This window comes from Quercus lobata, chromosome 4 (genome assembly GCF_001633185.2).
Source record: "Quercus lobata isolate SW786 chromosome 4, ValleyOak3.0 Primary Assembly, whole genome shotgun sequence".
Taxonomy (NCBI): Eukaryota; Viridiplantae; Streptophyta; class Magnoliopsida; order Fagales; family Fagaceae; genus Quercus; species Quercus lobata.
In genome coordinates, this window is record NC_044907.1 from 81,195,765 (window position 1) to 81,203,071 (window position 7,307).

The 7,307-nt window shown below is 39.9% G+C and overlaps 1 pseudogene; it reads right to left on the reverse strand.

Annotated features, from left to right (window-relative positions):
* Positions 1–6,698: 6,698 nt before the first annotated feature.
* On the reverse strand, positions 6,699–7,025 carry LOC115985907 (annotated as a pseudogene).
* Between the last annotated feature and the right edge of the window lie 282 nt (positions 7,026–7,307).

Below are 7,307 nucleotides of genomic sequence, written 5' to 3' on the forward strand. Positions count from 1 at the left end.
ATTGGGCTGGTAGTGTAGACGATCTGAAAAGCACTTCAGGCGGCTGTTTTTATCTTGGTAACAACCTTGTCTCGTGGATGAGCAAGAAGCAGAATTCAGTGTCTCTATCTACTGTAGAAGCAGAATACATTGCTGCTGGAAGTTGCTGCACTCAGCTTCTTTGGATGAAGAAATTACTTCATGACTATGGAATTCCTCAAGAAACGATGTGTGTCTTCTGTGACAACACCAGTGCCATCAATCTCTCCAAGAATCCTGTCCAGCATTCAAAGTCTAAACACATAGAGATACGCTATCATTTCATTCGGGATTTGGTAGAGGAAAGAGTTGTGTGTCTTGAGTTCATACACACCGACAATCAAAAGGCGGACATCTTCACCAAGCCTCTCGATGGTCCACGGTTTGAATCACTCCGTAAGACCATTGGTGTCGGTACAATTCCTTGATCCTCTTGTGTGTTGTGTGCTTCACATATTTATAATTTGATATGTTTTGCTTGTGATGTGGCACACACTTCTTTGTTAGCCTTTTGTGCAACATGCTTATTGTTTGTTTGTCCTTCTGATTAATTCTGTTGGTTCCTTTCTTTGATTGTTAAATCATTTTTCTTATTTTTTGTCAAAAATCCAAAAATCACATAAAAAATAGAAAATCAAAAAGCTTGATTGACTTTTTTGAGCTCTTGTCTCAAAACTTGTTTTGCCTTGTACCTTTGTGCTAATGGCTTTATGCATTTTCGAGCATTGCTTGTCTTTATGCACTTATATCACTGTGGGAAAAATCTTGAAATCTTTGTGATTGTTGTAAATAGATCTTCAAACTTGTCATGAATGATTAGTGAATGGTTTTGTTGATCTTGAGACTTGCATAGACTTGTGTCTATATATCTTCCCACTCTTTATTTTTTGTTTTGCTAAAAAGAGCTCACCAAATGTAAATCTCCAAATGAAAAGAGATATTGAGCTGCAAAAGCCTGTCGCACATTCTAGTATTTGACTAGGAAAAAGGGTAAGCGACCTTATATTGAAGTGAATGTTCATTCAAAAAGCCAAAGGCTTGTTCATTAAAGTGAAATATCATGTATCAATCTCACAATGAGAGGTGATTGACTCAAAAGATCAAAAAGATCAACTGTTATGTTTGAAAGTGGAGTCAAATGTCAAGCTCCAAATCATGTTTTTCAAGTTTTGTGGGAGGTCATATATACATACTTCTATAATTGAGAAAGGTCACATGATCTAGTGCTAATTGTGTATGCCTTGGTTGAATTGATCATTGAAGCTTCACATTAGACGAAGGACTATCTCATTGTTGATATCCACACACAACACACAAGTTTATGTTCAATAAATGCCATATTCATTTGTGTGATTGTACTTGATGAAATGTGTTTTCACATGCTCAATCTTTGTTATTTCAAGCACAAAAAGATTTTTGAGTGTTTTAGGTGATTTTGGAAAGTATTTTGTTTGACAAATCTGAATCTTTCAAAATTCCAGTTTTGCCCTGTTTTGGTGGCTCAATCGCGGGTATGTCAAGTCGCGAGCCTCAGTCGCATCTTCGCTGGTCATTTTTGGCGACTTGTTCGTGAGTGGAAGGTCCAGTCGCGAGGTTCACTCAGAGATTTTCGCGGCTCAGCTCGCGACTTACTCGCGGGTAGACCTTCCAGTCGCGAAAAACACTTAGAAAAATTTTCAAATTTTCGTCCTAAGGTGTTTTGGCGGCTCGATTTGGCGGCTTTTTGGCGACTCGTCTCAGTCGCGAAAATCGCGTGTTTTAGACATACAGGGGCAATTTTTAAACTTTTTGATTTTCCCTCGATCTTTTTGTGACTGTTCATTGTCTTTCTCATTTGCTCTTACCCTTTCTCACCGTGCCTCCATTTTCGATCTCCATTGTTTGCCACTTGTCAGCTCAAAATTGTCGACTAATAGGTATGTTTGTTCTGTCTTGAACTCTATTTCACTTGGTAAGATGGTTTTCCCTCTGGATTGTTCTCATTTGATTGTGATTTTGTGATGGGTTTTGAGCTCAACTATTACTCTTTGTCCATGTCTAGCTTTTGGAAGCTTGTGTTTATGTTTTTGAGCTAGTTTATTTTGGGTGTTTTGTTCTTCATCTTGTGCTTAGCTAGGGTTAGCTAATTTTTGTCTGATCTGTTGTTGATGTCGTGTTTCGCTATGATCCTGTGTGGTATCCTGTTGATGTGTTGTTGAATGTGGATCCTTTTGCAGCTGATTATGTGGTTCCATTTGGACTCCTTCTTCTGTGTAGTTCAATTTGAGACATTTGTGTCCCTCATTGCTATTTTCTGTCCATGTTCATTCAGCTATTAGGGTTTCTACATTGTCCCTAAATTTCCCCTAACCCACTGCTAATAAAGTTTGTTGGATTGTGTTCTGTCATTTCCCCTGTTCATAATGCAGACTGGTCATGTCACCATTCAAAAAGGCTGCTGTAAAAGGAGGTAGTTCCAAAGGGAAGGAACCGGTAATAGATGTTGATGATCTCTCTCCTCAACCAAAAGGGACTCGCTCTTCATCAAAGAGATTCGATCCCGACAGGTTCAGATCATATGCAGCCTATCAGACTTTTGAGAATTTCTTTCTTCATGCCAAACCTCTACTAGAAAGGGCTTTGGATCAGCCATCTCTCCATGACACTGACATTCCGAAATGGTTTGCTCGCAAGGATTGGAATTACCTTCTCTCTGATCCGGATGACGCGTATGAAGATTTGGTAAAAGAATTTTATGCCAACGCTATTGTGGAAGGAGATGAACTTAAGTGCTGGGTTCGGAAAAGAGCTTTTCTGTCTCTCCTGCATATCTGGCAGAAATTCTTCACATCAACAGACCCATTTTCCGACATTCACCGGTTTACGATGATCTCTGTCCTGATGAGGAGCTTCTTAAAGAAAGTCTTGGTCAAGATTTGGAGTTCTCGCCAAATGGCAAATCCATCAGTGTTTCCTCTCTCTCTCCAAAGCTGAGAGTGCTTACAATTGTAATGTTTCACAATTTGTACCCTTTGTCAAGCACTGGGTATATGAACCTTGGACGGGCTTTGTTTCTTCATGATCTGATCTCTGATGTGGAAATAGACATCTGTGCTCATATCTTTCATGTTCTGCGCAAAACGGTTCTTCGACATGAGTCTCGGATATGCGTTCCTTTTTGCAGTCTCATTTCCCGGATCTTGAAGCTCAAGGGAATTTATCCAATGGATGATGAATCACCTATGCCCAAACCAAGTCCAATCAACATGCGTACATTCAATGCAAGCATTGGACATAGTCGGAAGAGAGCCAAACCAGAAGCTTCTGCCTCTCACAATGACTCTCCGTTTAGCACTCTCTCCCTGGATGAGAAACTTGATCGCATTGTCTCCTCTGTCCACGAGTTGAATACAAAGATGTCTGGAATCTCAGCTTCTCTACACCATCAGAACACTCGGTGGGATATGAAGTTTACTTCTCTTCAAACTCAACTGGATCAAATTCAGAGAAAACTAGAAGAGGATGACTAGCCTATTCCATGACAAAAAGGGGGAGAGATAAGCATGATCAAAGGGGGAGTGTCTTTATCTAAGGGGGAGTGTTTTTACATTCTTCTTCTCTTTAAGTTGATATATTGTGTTTTGTAAACTGTTATTCAAGATGTTTTGTGGTTTTGTACCCATGTGCTTATGTAAGCTTTTAGGGTTTATGTCTTTTGCATAGTTTGTAGGCTTTATGGTTTGTACCTTGCCTAGTGCAGCCTTTATACTATGTTGAAATCAGTACTTTAATCTAAATGTTATGCATTTTGGTTTATGTACTGTCACTCTTGTGCCCTTGTAGGATTGTTCCTAGATGCATATGCCTTGTGTGATATGCATTGGTTGAGTGTTGTGCATACAAGTGTCTTGCCTTGTGCTTGTTAACTTGTATGTTCTTGTGTTCATTCCAAGTGTGAATGAGCATTGTGATCACTACCTTGTGGTGTTCACTTGGTTGATCAAGCCATGGTTTGTTTCATAACTCCATCTTTGCTTGATCACTTATTGCCTGTTTCATATGCATTTTATAATTTTCTGCTTACAATGATCATGGTGTATTGTTGTGTTTCAGGAGTATTATGTTCATATGATTCAAGTGCGTCACAGCTTCTAGAGTTAGGTGTGAGTGAGTTTTGTTCAACTGTTCCCAACTCACATGTTAAGTCTAGAGTCTGTTTTAAGGTTTTGTCACGGAATAGCCAAAGGGGGAGATTGTAAGGTTGAATTTATTCAACCATCTTATTGGCTTTATTCCGTGCCAAATTTGCTTGTAATTCAGCATTTAGTAACCCTGTATTTAGGTGGGTTTGATGTAAGGGTAGTGAGTGAGATAGAGTGAAGTTTGCTCAAGAGTGTGCAAGAAAACAGAGTGTCGCGGCTGGGTCTCGCTGGTGACTCGCGGCTTCAAGCCGCCAGAAGCAACCTCACGTGCCAAGCATGCTGGAAGGTGAACAGTCTGCTAGCTGGAGCACTACAGGACAAAACAGGACAACTGGCCATACGGTTATCTCGCAACTGGATCTCGCGACTTAGTCAAGCCGCGAGGTCAAGCCGCGAGCCACCCCTGTTTTGTAGAATTCTGACGTTTCACATTCCTCTCCACTCCAGTATAAATACCCCTATTACCCACGATTGAAAGAGAGCTTCCAGAGAGAATTTTGAGAGAGAAACCCTAAAGAAAAACCAGATTGTTTCACCCACAATCTCTACCTTAGAATCTCTTCAAATTCCTCAACTCTCTTCCTCTCCATTGTCAAATCCTTGAGAGGCATTATACCAAACCAGGTTCTCACCATCATCATCATTGTGAGTCTGTTGTTTGGATTTCTGGGAAGCAGTTAGGAAGGAACCAATCTTCATTGGTTGATGCTACGGTCTAGTAGCGGAATCCGGAAAGCTAGAAAAGAAAAAGGTTCGGCGCAACCTCGTTGGAGCAAGAAAGCTTGGAGGGCTTTAGGTGCACTGGTAGTGGGGCGGCGGAGAGGTTTTTCGCCGAGGACTTCGGTTTCCTCTTCGATAACACATCGCGTGTTGTCTTTGTGTTTGCATCTTCCTTCCTCTATCTTTGCCTTTAAATTATCTGCTGTGGATTTTTTTTGTTATGGCCTTAGATAGTATTTAATCAATTTCGTATGATAGCATATGTTAAGTTTCCGCACACTAGTTGTTTGACATATTGCTTGAATTGATTAAGTTGTTATTTGGGGGTCTTAAACGTTCAAAGGTGTTTTTACACGTTTTTGAACTTTCAAGTTGGAATCGAGTTAAAGCAGGAAAGGATTGTGCCTTTCGGCCTGGCTCGATCGATCGAAAGACAGGCTTGATCGATCGAAGCTCGGGCAAAATGCTTTTCTGCAGATTCGTCCAACTCAGCCCTAGTTGTTTTAAAACGTTTTTAGGGTTTCTTATTTGTCCTAAGTATAAAAGGCAAACCCTAACCACGTTTTAGTGTTGCTCATATTTGCGGTTTGTGTAAATCTCTTGTGAGATCTAGAGGAACTTTCTTTTACACAAACTTAGGGTTTTCAAGGAGAAGATTTATCTACGCCTTGATAATCAATTCAGTTGCTGCCACTAAAGCTTAAAGAAAACACAAGCGGGTGTGCTTGTAGCTGGTGGTGAATCCAAGAAAGAAGGATTCCGTGGATTCGGAACTTGCACGTAATCGTGTCAGTAAGTTCTACTGGTTGGTAGCAATAAGAAGTCGAGCGTGGGGGCTTGTAAGTCTTATTGTATGAACTTCGATTCTTTCAAGATAGTGGATTCAAGTTTACCTTGAGGATAGCTAGGTCAAATCCTCCCCAGGTTTTTACCGGTTTGGTTTCCTAGGTGATCATATCTTGTGTTATTTATTTTCCGCTGCTTTGCATGATTTACTCTTTTATATTGTGATAACCTAGACTTGTTTAATTGGACTAAGTAACAACTTGGCTAATTACCTAGGTTTAATCAATTGTTTAAGGGGTCTAAAAACTATCAGGCTGGTTCTCCTTGCCTGGATTCATTTGGGACTGTCATCGAGGATTCCCACACTTTGGCTTTGCAACTTAGTTCTTGTTCTTTTTCTTATGTTCATAGAAAGGGTAATGTTGTGGTTGACAAACTAGCCAAATTAGCAAAGCATTTTGTTGTACCCCAAATTTGGGTAGAGTCGGATGGCAATTTTTATCCATATCCATGAACCCGCCCATTACCCGCCTTATTTGGATAAGTCTTAACCCAGCTCATTTGAATATTTGGGTTAAATGGGTAAAGACCCATTTGATTATTTAATTAAATGGGTCTAAATGGATAAATCCACCAATAAACACTAAACCCATCTAAATTTTAAATTTAAATAAACCCACAAAAACCCACTAAACCCTTCTAAAATCTAAAACTTAAATAAAGAATATAACCTTCTTAAACCCAAAACATTCGGCCCTCAGTCAAATAAATAAATAAATAAATTTCCTACATTTTCTCATCATCCAAACAGACTCGTAACAAACACAAAACCAAAAATAGCACGCAATCACATTCTCGGCAACCAAACATACACTACAAAACACAGCCTATCTTCTTTCAATATCCTATCCATTTGCGCATAATCTAAAACCACAATACTCTGTTCGATATTGGTCTTCGGCGACGAAATCTAGAACTGAATGACGACGATTTTCACAAGCTCGAGCTTCCGTCTTAGGTGATTGCCGATGACATGAACGACGAGCTCGACGACACGCTGAAGCTATCCTTGGCGTAATCAAGCTCCAAAGCTTTAGTGTTCAAAGCAAAAGCATTAGGCTTTGTGAAGTCAAGAGTCAAGCTTTGTGGATGAGAAACGTAGCTCGCTGGAGCAATGATGGAGATCTGGGACACGGTGGTCAGAGCAACAACCGGCGCCGGAGGAGTAGGAGCTAGGTTGGAGCAACAACCTTGTGACGTGGCTTCTTGTATAGTCGTCTGATCATCTATCTTCAGAAAGCCCAAGAGATCCACCACCATTCGTAGGCTTAGCAAGGTTTTGTCTTTGTTTTTTGCCTTCTTTTTTTTTTTTTTTTTGCTTTTGAAATGAATGTGTTTTTTTTAGCGGAATCAGAAACGGAAAATAATAGCAAGGATACTATTTGTTTTTTTTAGTTTAAATTATATGGTGGAATCACTATCTTCCTTTGTTTGATGGACTTTCTCTTGTCCTATTAGACTTCTTTTTCTCACAGTGTTTCACTGCTCACTAATTAAATGAGTTAAATGGGTAGGTTACTAATTAAATGGGTTGGACGGGTA